Genomic DNA, 14963 nt, shown 5'->3' with positions numbered 1-14963 from the left:
TCTTTCTGTAGTCGGTTCCGCAAAGTGTCTGATGATGGACTTATCTGTGCTGGGGTTTTGCTCCAACATAACATCTTAGCTACATTGGTTTTCTCCATCCCTTATACACAGTATTGGTTGCTGGTTGTTGCTCTCCCGTTTCTTGGTTTTTCTAAAGTTTCCCCCATGTTTTTTCAGGCCACCATGGTCTGAAAAACTGGGAGAAACTTGGGGGTAGGGCAGGACCAAAACAATCTACAAAGGAGGTATCTCAAGGTGAGTAGCCGTGTTAGTCTGTCTGTAGCAGTGGAAAAGAGCAAGAGTCCAGTAGCACCTATAAGACTAACAAAATTTGTGGCAGGGTATGAGCTTTTGTAAGCCACAGCTCACTTCTCCAGATACCTGAAGTGAACTGTGACTCATGAAAGCTCATACCTACCACACACTTTGTTAGTCTTATAGGTGCTACTGGACTCTTGCTCTTTCCCAATCTACAAAGGATACTGTGTATGAGGTAGAGAGGAAACTGATGCAGTTAAAAACCCAAGCTGGAAATAATCCAGTGTGGAAAAGTCCTCAGACATAACATGAAACCATGTTTTCATTAGGCTAGGTAAGGTTAGTGGAATTGTCCATATGAGAGCCAATTTACTCATTTTGGTCTGACAAACCAGAACCTGCAATCATTCATGGCCGGAAGTTGGCTTATTAACCACAGTCAGACCTCACTTGGGTTTCTTACGTTCTACCAGTGTAGACATCATGGCTTATTCCTTGGAGATGCCCTTGCATATACTAGATTCTGAGACAATAGGCCAGAAAGAAGACATCACAACCAGCATTTGTCAAGGCCAGGGCTTTTTTTCTGGGAAAAGAGGTGGTGGAACTCAGTGGGTTGCCCTCGGAGAAAATGGTCACATGGCCGGTGGCCCCGTCCCCTGATCTCCAGACAGAGCGGAGTTGAGATTGACCTCCGCACTGCTCGGCGCAGAGGGCAATCTCAACTCCCCTCTGTCTGGAGATCAGGGGCGGGGCCACCAGCCATGTGACCATTTTCAAGAGGTTCCGAAACTCCATTCCACCACGTTCCAGCTGAAAAAAAAGCCCTGGTCAAGGCAAAACCAAGACCTGAGGGGTGGCTTGCAAGCTGAATCCCTAGTTTCACAAGCTAACCTGGTAGTCAAATTAAGCACAACAGTTACCTGCTTTTATGCTGTAGCTGAAAACTGTAATTTTATGCTGCTTAATCACTTATTTTTATGATCTAGCTGAGTTTTTAAATTCTGAATATTAAGTCATAACATTTCATAGGGTTTTTTTTAATTCTTTATTTTGCAAGCTGCCTGTAAAGGTTCCCTGCAGAGGTAGCCTAGAGATTTTCAAAATAAACAAATAGATCTTGTACTAGTTTCCTGGTGATTTTTGAGCCTGCTTATAATACTCATATCCCCTGTCAGTAAGATGTTTAGTGGCAAAGAAGAACAGGCCTAGTTCATTTCTACCTAAGAGATTTTCCCCATGGATAGGGCCCCACCTTAGATTATCAGTAGGGGATAAGCATTTGCATTTGTCTACAGAACTGGTGGTGGTGGTGGAGAGTGCCCTCAAGTCATAGTTGACTTATGGCAACCCCTGGTGGGGTTTTCATGGCAAGATACTAATGGAGATGGTTTGCCTGCCATTTTTGCCCATGGCATGCTATTTCCCACATCCCCCTCCCACAACAACCCAAAATGCCCCACGATTCCTGTTCTGGGAAATCCTTTGTCCCCATGAACAGATTTTGGTGGGGAATTTCAAGCTGCCATTGGATTGGGGGGAGGCAATAAAGAAACACTCCATGGTCGGAAATCCCTGAGACTGCAGAAAAGTTAGTCTGGCTCCAAGCCAATATGTCTTAAGGCTTAGATAGGAAAGCCCTTAAGGATCAAACAATGTATTGCAAAGCAATACATGTTATTTTCAATCAAAAAAGCCATTCGAAGGGGACAACAGGCAGCACAGAGCCAATGGCAGAGACAAAGGGCTTTGTTCTTCCCACCATATTGCGGTCACGCCCTCCTACAACAGATTTTCCCTTTCCTTTTTTTAAGGCTGTTGAGTTTGCATTCCAGAGGGGGAGCCCTATTAGCCAGCTGCAGTGGAAAAGGAGTCTTGTGGCTCCTTAAAGACCAACACAATTTTATTGCAGCATAATGAGGGTTGCCAGCTTCCTGGAGGAAAATGATCTGCCCTTTGAAAAGGAATGGAGTTCCAAGAAAATTTGGCAGACTTGGAGTGTGTGTTATGTGCCGTCAAGTTGCTTCAGATTTATGGAAACCCTATGAATTAATGATGCACAAAATGCCCTATCATTAACGGCCTTGTTCAGATCTTGCAAACTGGAGGCTGTAAGTTTCTTTTATTGAATCAAGAATAGCATTTTGGGTCTTTCTCTTTCTACTGCCTTCTACCTTCCCTAGTATTGTTGCCTTTTCCAGTGAGCCTTGTCTTCTCATGATGTGGCCAAAATACAATAGCTTCAGTCTTGTTGTTTTAGCTTCTAGGGAGAATTCAGGTTTGATTTGATCTAGAATCCACTTTTTTGTCTTTTTGGAGATGAAAGCACAATTAACTAGCAGAGCACTCTCATACAGGAAAAGCTGCACAGGTGTTTGTGGGGGAGAACCTAATGTGCCGGTGCAGGCTTTCCATAGGAAGCCACCCATTACATTTAAATGAATGGGGAAACGTGTGTAAAGAAATTCCCTCTCGGTCAGAGCAATACACCTCAACATGTCTTTCCTGATTGGAAAAGACCTCATTGTTCACATAGGATATTTGCAACGCTTGCTTAATTTCAGCTGCCAGCATTATGATACTGTTCAACACCAGGATGAAGACTGTTTTAAACTTAATTACTACCTACTGGATTATCATTGTCTACAAATTTAGACTTTCCATTCACAGGTTCTGTTAAATGAGTTCTACAGCCCAAGTCCCAAACCATCGTCATGTTTAACATTCCCCATTCAAGAATACCTGTGGAGGAAAGAATCAAGCCATATGGTCAACATTTCTGCTGTACTCCTGCACTTAGCTACCAGCACTTAATCGTATGAATAGGCTTATTTGTATTTATTTATTTACTTCATTTATGCTGCTCCTTTCTCCACAATGAGGACCCAAAGCAGCTTACATCATTCTCCTCTCCTCCTTTTTATCCTCACAACAACAATCCTGTGAGGTAGATTAGACTAAAAATGTGTGACTGGCCCAAGTTCATCCAGCATCAGCAAACTGGGGATTTGCACCTGGGTCTCTGAGATTCTAGTCTGACACACTAACCACTGCATCACATTGACTCCACAATTCACTACCTGGGAGGCAGGTTAGGCTGAAGGAAAGTGACTGGCCCAAGATCAGCCACTCAGTGAACCTCCTGGTTGATAGGAGGATTCGAACCCGGATCTTTATTCAATCCACGATGCCACCCTATCTGTGCAAGGGAAGGTGCTTCTCTGGTGCAGCTTCCTCTTGAGCTGTGACTAATGCCTCTTCAACTACAACCTTTCCTGAGCTGGTTTGACAAGACCATGAATTATTAATGTGCTGTAAAGTTGCGCCGTGCGCCTGGATGTTCAGCATGCCACATACTTCTGGGAGTTTGCACACAGCTCTCCACCTCTCCGCATCTGCTTAGTGATGAAGTGGCTCTTGGGCTGCTAAAGGTTGAGTGCCAGCGCTCTAAGCAGTGGAAGACTGATTCAGTTAAATAAACACAGAGGCTTGAGAATAAAAATGGGGGTCTTATGTGAATCCCTTGCCCAGAATGTAATGTGGCTGTAGAGACACTGCTGCACCAACACATGAAACGTTACTCTTCAGGCACAGTGGGCTCTGACACATCCCTCCAACTGCCAGTCATTTGGGCCACATGCCACTGAAAATTATTTAATTTCCTATTAGAATAACCAAAGGATGTTGGAAGAGGACATAATCATAACAGAGAAATTTATCCATTAGGCTCCATTATTCCCCATTGGAGAATCTTCCCAGGAAGCTAGAAGGGCTGTTTTTCAAGTAAACTGCAGAGATTCCTGTACACTAAATAGCCCTTTAGTCAATTGGATCAATGAGTCCACAGTGGCAACAAGATCTTGGACTTTGCTGCCTTCTTTTTCATATCAGGTTGAAGGAATTGTCTCTGGAAGGAAGGAGAGCTGAAGGAAGGAGATGCTCTCTGTCATTTCCCAAGGATAAAAGAGTAGGGGTGTGCACTAGGTGTGCATGCTGAAAATATTTGGATTTCCTGCTTCGGGTTTACCCGAAGCAGGAAAAACATTCGGAAATACCCCAAACTGCTTGCCGCTTCGGATTTGGGTATTTGAATTGCTTCGGAATGCTCCATAAAGATTCAGAGTATTCCAAAGTGATTCAGGGGGCTGGGTTTTCTCCCAGCACCCCCACCCACTCAAACCCCAAATCCCGCACTTACCCCCCTCCCCTCCAACCCACTTACCTGGCCCTTTAAAGATCCCTTTAAACTATCAGCTGGCAGGGGGCAGCTGGCAGGGGGCAGGAAATCCCTGGCCCCGTCGGCGGTGGGTGAACGGAGCACCCAGTGGGGACTCGCAGGCATTAGCCTACAGCCCCGCCGGGTGCCCCATTCAGCTGCCATGGATGGGGCCAGGGAACATGCGCGGTGGCTGAACTGAGCACCCGGCGGGGAGGGACTTGCAGGCATTTGCCTGCATCCCTGCTGCCTCATTCAGCCACCATGGACAGGGCTGGGGAGTTAACGTCCCTGGCCCCCAACGGCAGCGCCGGTACTCAGCTGCTCGTTGGGGAATCTCCCGACGAGCAGCTGATTCAGGAGTTTAAATACCTCTTTCCCTGCTGCTGTGCAGCGGCAGGCAAACAGGCATTTAAACTCCTTGACCCGAAGCTTCTCGAAGCATTACAAATGCTTAGGGAAGCTTTGCTTTGGGACTTCTGAATTGGGGCCAGCATGCTGGCCCTGATTCAGAAATCCCGGAGCTTTCTGAATTGGGTCTGATTTGGGAATTTTACCCAAATCGGATTCCTGAAGTGCACACCCCTAGCATGCACTAAAAAAATAATGGTATTTTCAAAGTCAGGCATTTGGAATACCATATATATTCAGTATTCCTGATAGTTGGGTCTAAAAATACCAGTATAGTATTCTTATTTGGGTATTATTCAACATCCTGAATGTATTGGGCTCCATTATCCCCCATCGGAGAATCTTCCCAGGAGGCTGGAAGAGTTGTTTTTCAAGTAAACTACACCAAAATTGCAGAGAGCCTAGTACTGCCTGTACACTAAATAGCTCTTAAGTCAATTGGGTCAATGAGTCCGATTTTATGGGCCCATGAAATGGTACCCTCAGCCACTCTCCATGGGGGGGGGGGCGGGAATTAGTTAGGTCAAAGACAGAAGTCTAAAAAGCCAAAACACTCTGGCCAATCCTTCTCAAACAAACAGAACCAACAAAGCTCAACAGAACCAATGTCAAACCAGAGAATCCTAGAAGAACCAAACTGAAGCACAGGAGACTGTACCAAGCTCAACAGAACCAGCGTCACTCACATATGCTAAGCAGAACCCAGGACCAATGCAAGCCCAACAGAACCAGCATTAAACTCAAGAAACCCAGCACCCAAACCAGCAACCTAGTAGTACCAAGGTAGCCAGTATTCGCAATGGCATATGACAAGCAACACAGACACACACACAGTAACAATGCTTCCCTTCCCTCTTCTCCTGAGGCCTGGGAAACCTGGGAAACCTGAAAGGAAGGGACAAGGTACTACAGCCTTTAAAATGCAATTCCCAGATATTCCCAATATATCTGGATAATTCAGGCTTATCTTGTATGGATTTACCCTATGGCATTGTTTATGGAAGTATTCTTGATATTGAATGTACTAATCTCACACTGTGTAATCTGCCTTGGGTGTCAGTGAGAAAGGCAGATATAAATGACAACAACATATCCAGATATATCCAAATAATTCTAAATAGATTTTTTTGGATATATGTTTAACCCAGATATACCAGATATCCCTATAAAGAATCGTGTCAACGTTGTATATAGATAAGTTCTTCCAACTCACAGTGACTTGGGTACCATCTTGGGCTCTGATTTTTCACAATAGCTTCCCTGTTCTGTTCTGCAAGATCAGAAAGCCAAGTCCTTTAACAGCTCAGCAAGAGACAGAAAGAGAAAGAATCCTTTGGTAGCATTATTGCCCTTGTCGTCATTGCCAGATCACTCTCTCCTCTGGTTGTCTTTTAAGTGGCCTCTTCTTTTCCATTCTGCCTTTCTCTTTTTCTTTCCATCTGATCAACCCTCAAACAACCTTGTAGGGTTACTTTGTCACCTGATTATACTGTTTTGTGTAGAATTGAGAAATGTAGGCTTCAAAGTTTCTCTTCAGAAATTGTCACCTGTACAGTAGTAAATGATGTCACCAAAGTACAGCCACTTACTGTTAACATTTTACTTTCGGCGAAAAATAAAAAGCTCATAGGTAGAAAATAAACCTGAGAAACCTAAATCTATGCACTTTTGGCGTTAGGGTTGTTTTTTTTTACCCCACAGGGTATTAAAAATACAGTATTTTTTCTCCTCTTTATTAAGAATACTATGGGTAGGAAACCATTTCGCTCTGGAGAGATGCAGCTCTTCATGACAACCACAAACCCACCCACAAACATAAATCTGACATCTTTACCCTTAGATACATGGCAGATTTGGTTTGCGATGCAAATACGTAATATTAGTTTAGGTAGGTAGCCATGTTGGCCTGCAGCACAACAGCAGGATTGCCTCATTGGCAATTTTCAAGGAGTTCCCAACCAACACAAAGCACTAGCTGGAGGTGAAACAAATATACCTAAACATTTGTGGCAGAACGGGCGCTGGCTCTCAGTCAGGGCAACTGAGCCGCCGTCAATGGCCTGCTAGTCCCGCTATCTGCCTCCCACTGTCCCTGGTGGGTGTGGCTCACACTCTTCGTCGCTGCCACCACTCACTGAATTGTACACCGCCTGACTGAAGGGCAGTGAGACGCCTCTGGCTGAGGTTCCTTACTGGGAAGTGAATTCCCCAATCTTCGGGTGGGCCCTGGAGAATTGGCAACCCACCAAGGTCTGGCCTGATCAGGTTCTCCTGGGCTCCCTCCCTCCCTGTAGCGTGCCAAGTGGGGGAGTTTACGTAGTCAGAGCACCACAAGGTCCTTTATATTCCAAAAAAAGCATAATTTAATAACTATATGCAGAGCACTATATACAAAGCAGGTAAAGGCACAACACATAGGGGTAGACCCCCCCCCCCCCGTTCAGAACTCATAGGGCAGAAAATCAACCTGAAGAGAGCCGCCGTCTGCTTTCCCTACCACACTGTTCCCTACTCTACCTTAAGGGGGTGGTGGGGGTCTGAGGGAAGGGTCACCTTTTATTCCCTTTCTGCTGCCTCCCAGGCCCTCCACATTTAGGGCCTAGGCAACCACGTCTCACGCAGCAGCAGGAGCCTCTCCTTCTTCAACCAAGAAGGAGCCTAACTGACCTTTTTCCCCTCAGGATCGGCTGAGTCTCTCAATTCCGGCTCCACCCCTTATTTTTCCCGCCCTTTCTTGGCCCGGGGCAGCTGGGGGTTGTAGTCCAGGAAGAAGGGCGTCCCACACCAAGACTCCTGCAGGCCCCTCCCTGGCCCCACAGCCCAACAACCCTCAGGGGGAACATTTCCTCCCCTTTCTTTAAAGACAGATTAACAGCAACTGGCACTCATTTCACCCCTGGTAACCATTTCGTTACAACATTCATGAATAATTTAAATTTAAATAATTTATATTTTCTTAGAAAGTGCAGTGTGTTAAAGTGTTTATGAACAATATGAAGATATATTATATAAAAACCTAATCCAACATCCACTATCTAGTATGTCACTTAATCATATCCTATCAATCAATAACACATCGAATATCATACAATAAATTATATGCATAAATATACATAAATTCTTCATAGCAAGTCCCATAATATCCAACAGTTCAACCAGTGAAGAATGTCGTACATAAGGAGAACCATAAAAGGTAAGTAGTAGAGTTAATACTGTGGAAGTCCGACTAATCTTGTCTCACAGTATCCTTTATATCTTTTCCAGGTGGTGTTCTTTTCAATGTAAGCAGATTCTCCAAAAAAATTGGAGAACGTCATTTCAGTATGACATTCTAGACTGTTGCAATTTCTTTGGAGAATCTGCTTCGGAGAATGCAGGCTGTTCCTGCATTGGGCAGGGGGTAGGATTACATGGTCTGTAACTCCCCTTACAGGATGTTGTAAAATGGAAGAGGAGGTCCAAAGGCACTTCTCTGGGCTTCTTGGAAGAACAGGCTAAACAGATGCACTAAATAAAAAGTTGCCAAACATTCTGTGCATGGTGAAGGCAGAATTAGAAGGTTTTGATCTGAGGAGTGTAGCTGGCGCAGCTACAAAGAAAAGGCCCTACTCAGCAAACAGGAAATCAGTGAAACTGCTTTACAAATGGTGCAATGGGGTGAAAGAATGTCATTCCTGTTAACAGTTGCATGGCCACATTTTGAACTAAGTGTCATTTCTGGGTTGTCTCCAATAACAATCATGTGCTTACTTACCACCCTTCTAGACAGATTAGTGCTCCACTCAGAGAGATGAACAAGGTCAGTGTTGTTATTATCACCACAATACAGATAGGGAGCTGGGGCTGAAAGGAGTGGCTTCCCCAAGGCCACCTGCTGAGCTCATGGCAGTAGTGGGAGTTGAACTGGCAGAGTTTTGATTTGCAACCCAACCACTTAACCACTATTCCACAGCAAGGGTAATCCACAAAGGGTACATGACAGTAATCCAGCCTAGAAGTTACAGAAGCACACATCAGTACAGTAAAGTCCCTCTTTCTCCCCCAAATTAACGTGTGGCATCTAAGGAAAGGGCTACTTCTTATTCTATGTTCTCAATACATTTTCACACACACATGTAAATATCACTTCTGAGTTTGAAATATTTTGTTTTGTATGAGTTTTGTTTTATTCTTGTAATTGCACCTTTTCCGCCTTCCACATTTTTGATGAATGCCTTTGCAGGAAGGGTGATGCACAAGGAATATACATCTTAAGAGACCGGTGTGTAAGTACACCTGTCCCAGGAAAGTAAAGCTACCAGATCATAGAATCATAGAATCATAGAGTTGGAAGGGGCCATACAGACCATCTAGTCCAAACCCCTGCCCAGTGCAGGATCAGCATAAAGCATCTCTGATAAGTATTCATCCCGCCTCTTCTTGAAAACTGCCAGTGAAGGGGAGCTCACCACCTCCCTAGGCAGCTGATTCCACTTTTGAACTACTCTGACCGTGAAAAAGTTTTTCCTAATATCCAGTCGGTACCTTTGTGCATGTAGTTTTAGCCCATTGCTTCGCGTCCTACACTCTGCTGCCAACTGGAACAGCTCCCTGCTCTCCTCCAAATGACAGCCTTTCAAATATTTAAAGAGAGCAATCATGTCCCCCCTCAACCTCCTCTTCTCCAAACTAAACATTCCCAAGGCCCTCAGCCTTTCCTCGTAGGGCTCAGTCTCCAGACCCCTGATCATCCTCGTCGCTCTCCTCTGCACCCTCTCGATTTTGTCCACATCCTTTTTGAAGTGAGGCCTCCAGAACTGCACACAGTACTCCAGGTGTGGCCTGACCAAGGCAGTATAGAGAGGAGCTATGACCTCCTGCGATTTTGATGCTATGGCCCCCTTGATACAACCCAGGATTGAATTAGCCTTTCTTGCCACCGCATCACACTGACTGCTCATATTCTGTTTACAGTCCACTCTTACCCCACGATCCCTTTCACATAGACTACTGCCCAGAAGTGTATCCCCCATCCAGTATTTGTGCTTCTCATTTTTGTGGCCCAGATGTAATACTGTGCACTTGTCTTTGTTGAATTGCATCCTATTCACAGCTGCCCACTTCTCCAGAGTATTCAGGTCTTGTTGAATTTTAATTCTATCTTCTTGGGTGTTTGCTACCCCTCCCAATTTGATATCATCAGCAAATTTAATGAGCAGCCCTTCCACTCCTTCATCCAGATCATTGATAAAAATATTGAAAAGTACCGGGCCCAAAACCGAGCCCTGCGGCACCCCACTGGACACCTCCCTCCAATCTGATGAAACGCCGTTGACCACCACTGTTTGAGCGCGGTCCTCCAACCAGTTCCCTATCCACCAAACTGTCCTATAGTCTACTCCACAGTCTTCCAGTTTGCCCATCAGAATGTCATGGGGGACCTTATCAAAAGCTTTACTGAAATCCAGATAAATCACGTCAACAGAGTTCCCCCGATCCAGCAAGCTGGTCACTCCATCAAAGAAGGAAATCAGGTTGGTCTGGCAGGATGTCTTCAGAGATTCCTGTGCTACTCAAGGTTTCATTAAAAGTTTTCAGTTGTGATCTAAAAATACTAAAAAGCATTGCAAAAGAAATAACGTTTAATGCACATTCAAATTTAGACAATTATATAAGACAAATTCATCATTCATGGATGAGAGAAATTTTATAGTTCTCATTCTTAATTCTTCTTCTCCGACACAGAGAAGCAATAAAGAATTTGGAACATATATTTATTACTATCATCGAAAAACCAATCTTACATGTATTTCCAAAGGGTGTGAGGCTCTGCTAGGGAGATCCTCTCAGACTGCTTCACTTCATCAGGTCAGGCTGGTTGAGTTAAAGGTCATTAAAGGATCTATACCATTCTAGAGCACGGTACAGAGTAATTGCCAGGAATACTAGAGTAAAGCCCAGGAGGTCAGTTATACCCTCTTCCCCCCCTCCCCCTGGGCACGAATGGAGGAAAAAACCCCGAACAGGCTGTTCAGTGTTCGTTCCCGACAACAAACACGAACAGCCAACGGGAACCAAACATGTCCCATTACTGAACGGGTTCGGTGTTTGGTGTTTGTCGGCACCAGGGCAGCCCCCTTAGCACTTAGAGAGCCCATATTCACAGGGAATGTGCAGCAGGCTCTTCTCCAGCCACCACCCAAGTTGGGTCAAGATTGCAGTATGGATCTTGGAGTTATACATTCCCAAATTTGGCACCCCCCATGTGCCTACCCACCAGGCCTCCGGGTCGGAGGTGGACAACACATCTGCTTGTGCAGCAAGGTGGGCAAAGACTATGGCCACCGGGCCTGGTGGGCACAGGGAAGTGGTGGTGTGCCACCTCCCCGCAGGGGCCGGGGGGGTCTGGCGGCTTGCTGGCGGCACCCCCCATGTGCCCACCTGCCAGGCCTCCAGGTCGGAGGTGGACAACGCATCCACTTGTGCAGCAAGGTGGGTGAAGACTGCGGCCGCCGGGCCTGGCAGGCATGGGGAGGTGTTGGCATGCTGCCTCCCCTCAGGGGGCGGGGGGTCTGGTTGCTCGCCAGCGGCACCCCCCATGTGCCCACCCACCAGGCCTCTGGGTCGGAGGTGGACAATGCATCCACTTGTACAGCAAGGTGGGTGAAGACTGCGGCCGCCAGGTGGACAGGGAGAGGAGGATCCAGGGGTTCTGGCCATGGTGACGAGCCGCACTTGGAAGATCTTGTGAGGGGGACGGGAATACCCTAATCCATCAGCAGCTTCTGTCTTCTCCCACCTCTCTGCCATCATGGAAATGAGGGGACAGGGCGGTGCAAGTGTTGGGGAAGGGACTCATGGCAGTACCCATGAGGGAGAGGAAGAAAGAGGGAACACAAACTGGTCAGGGTGGGAGAGGGGACCCAGCAGTTCCAGCTGCGGCAATGAGCCACACCTGGAAGATCCTGCGACAGGGCCTGGAAGACCCCGATCCGTCAGCGGCTGCTGGCTTCACCCACCTCCCTGCCATCATGGAAATGAGAGGATGGGGCGGTGCAAGTGTTGGGGAAGGGACCGCCAGTGGCACCCATGCCAGGCCTCCGGGTCAGAGGCAGACAACGCATCCGCTTGTGCAGCAAGGTGGATGAAGACTGCAGCCACTGGATGGTCAGAGAGAGGAGGACCCAGGGGTTCCAGCCACGGTGGTGAGCCACATGTGGAAGATCCTGCAAGGGGGAAGGGAAGACCCTGATCCATCAGTGGCTGCTGTCTTCACCCACCTCCCTGCCATCATAGAAATGAGGGGATGGGGTGGTGCAAGTGTTGGGGAAGGGACTCATGGCAGTACCCGAGAGGAAGAAAGAGGGAACACGAAATGGTCAGGGTGGGAGAGGGGGACCTAGGGGTTCCAGCCGCGGCAACGAGCCGCACCTGGAAGATCCTGCGAGGGGGACGGGAAGACCCCGATCCGCCAGCAGCTGCAGGCTTCACCCACCTCCCTGCCATCACGGAAATGAGGGGACGGGGCAGTGCAAGTGTTGGGGAAGGGACTCGTGGCAGTACCTGAGAGGGAGAGGAAGAAAGAGGGAACATGAAGTAGTCAGGGTGAGAGAGGTGGACCCAGGAGTTCTGGCCACGACAACGAGCCACACCTGGAAGACCCTGCGACAGGCCCTGGAAGACCCCTATCCGTCAGTGGCTGCTGGCATCACCCACCTCCCTGCCATCACAGAAAGGAGGGGACGGGGTAGTGCAATTGGTGGGGAAGGGACTTGTGGCAGTACCTGGGAGGGAAAGGTATGGATTGGGAACTGGAAAGCTCCGAAGTGAGAGGTAGTTGGGAGGGGTCAGAGTGGTCCCAGAGAGGGAGAGGGAGAAATAGGGCAGCAGCAGCAGCTGCAATCGCCCACCTTCCTGCCTTTGTGGAAAGGATGGGCATCACGGCCCGGGACACATTCGCCCCCAGCTCAAAGGGGTACAGTCAGTCCCATTGACAGGGGAGCTGCCATGCTGTGCAACCAACTGTATCCCTATATGGTACAATCGGCTTTGCAATCACAACCAAGCCTCGTGACCAAGGAGGGAGCAGTAACAGGATAGTCCCTCGTGAAGCGGCGGCTGACATGATCCGCTGTACTGCCTTTGCGGAAAGAAGGGGATAGGCAGGACAGGAGAGGTCGTTCGTAAGGGTCGGAGTGGTTCCACAGAGGGAGAGGTAGTAAGAGGGACCAGCAGCCCGGAGAAATGAGAGGGGCAGAGCAGTTCCACACCACACCGAGACACCTTACCTGTGCAAGCAGTACAGGCACTATAACAGTTTGGGCGGCACCATCAGACACCAACCGTCTTCCTGCCTTCGCGGAAAGGAGGGGATAGACGGGACAGGAGACATTGCTTGGATGTGTCAGAGTGGTTCCAGAGAGGGAGAGACAGAAACGGGACAGCAGCAGCCACCTTCCTGCCTTTGCGGAGAGGACATGAGTCAAGGGACCCATTCCCCCCTGCTCAGAGGGAACAGCGTTTGCAATGGATAGGGGCACCGTGCAGCTCAACTACATGTGCAACAGCTCCTGGGCTGTTGTGCAAGTGCCCACAGGAGGCTGCCGCCAGCATCACCCACATTCCTGCCTTCACAGAAAGGAGGTGTCATGATGATCTGGCTGTGCCAGGAAGGCCTAACAAGGCCTCAGAAGCCTGTTAGCAGTGGGAGTGGGCCTGGCTAAACCAGACCCAAATGTGCCAGCCCTCATTCGAGATACCCACAGGACTCGATGGGCAAGGGAGCGCGGCGACAGCATGGAGAACCAAGGGACGAAATGTTTTAGTAGCCTGCGGAACACCATACACTCCACGATGAATATGGGCAAGCCATATAGGCCAATCATCTCTGCCAAGACACGAAGGCCCGCCTCCTGAGCCCACAACTTAAACGTTCTAAACAGTGCTATCCCAGACCCTGAGGGGACAACCTCCACGAGCACGGCCTGCCTGAGCACTCCACTCCCACCAGCGTCACCCTCAGGGCAAGGTGTGACCCTCTCACTGATCCTCGCTCAGAAGAGCTGGTCACCCCCTTTCTCCCCCCAACGGATATTTCACTGGGTGAGGATGGAGACCTCACACTCGGGTGGTGCATCTTCAGGTGCCGAGTCAGGACCGTCGAAGACAGGGGCTTTGGGTTTTTGCCCCTGCACACCAGGATGTCACAGGCACAGCACCGCACCACATGAGGGTCATCAGAAAGGGCCCAAAAATGCCTCCATACGGAGGCCTTGTAACGCCGGCCGCTAACTGTCCCAGGGGAAGGAGACCCAACGGTTACAGGCTGCGCTGCGGAGCTGGCCACAGATGGCGGGGTGAGGGGTGGACTGCAGGCGGGGACACCACCGAGAGTTTGGGATGGGGAAGGGAGGGATCTTTCATAAAACACAAACCATTTCTCCTGGGATCTGTCACCCACCTCCTCCTCAAAATGTTGAGAGAGATTCTCTCCCCCCCAGTGAAAAGACCTCTTTGGCCTCCTCCACAGCCCCCACAGGTGAATTTGGGGAACGGGAGGACTCTCTGCTGCCCCTGAACCACATCCAGTACTGCTTTCCACAAGTAAACCAGGAGGACTGCCTTCGCACTTCACCCCACAACCACCCTTGGAGGCCAACACAACAGGAAGACTCATTGTGCCACCAAACTAGAATTAAGGAGGACAGAAAAGGAGAGAACACTGTGAGACCTCAGCTGAGGTGCCCAGTGAGCTTGGCAGCAGCCCTGGAACCAGAGGGAGGGGGCACTAGCCCAGCACTCCCAGAGACCTGACCAGATCAGGCAGTAATAATCAGGGTGAGCCCTCAGCCAAGGTGCCCACTGAGCTTGGCCCCAGGGCCTGGCAGCAGCCCTGTGGAACTGGAGGCTGAGGCTAGAGCCCTAGCCCAGCACACCCAGAAGCCTGACCACCAGATCAGGCACTGTCTGATACTGATAGTAAGAATAATAATAATCAGGGTGAGCCCTCAGCCTGTCTGGAGATCAGGGGGCGGGGCCACCGGCCATGTGACCATTTTCAAGAGGTGCCGGAACTCTGTTTCACCATGTTCCAGCCGAA

This window comes from Eublepharis macularius, chromosome 7, assembly GCF_028583425.1.
Source record: "Eublepharis macularius isolate TG4126 chromosome 7, MPM_Emac_v1.0, whole genome shotgun sequence".
NCBI lineage: Eukaryota > Metazoa > Chordata > Lepidosauria > Squamata > Eublepharidae > Eublepharis > Eublepharis macularius.
This window is presented reverse-complemented; position numbering follows the sequence as displayed.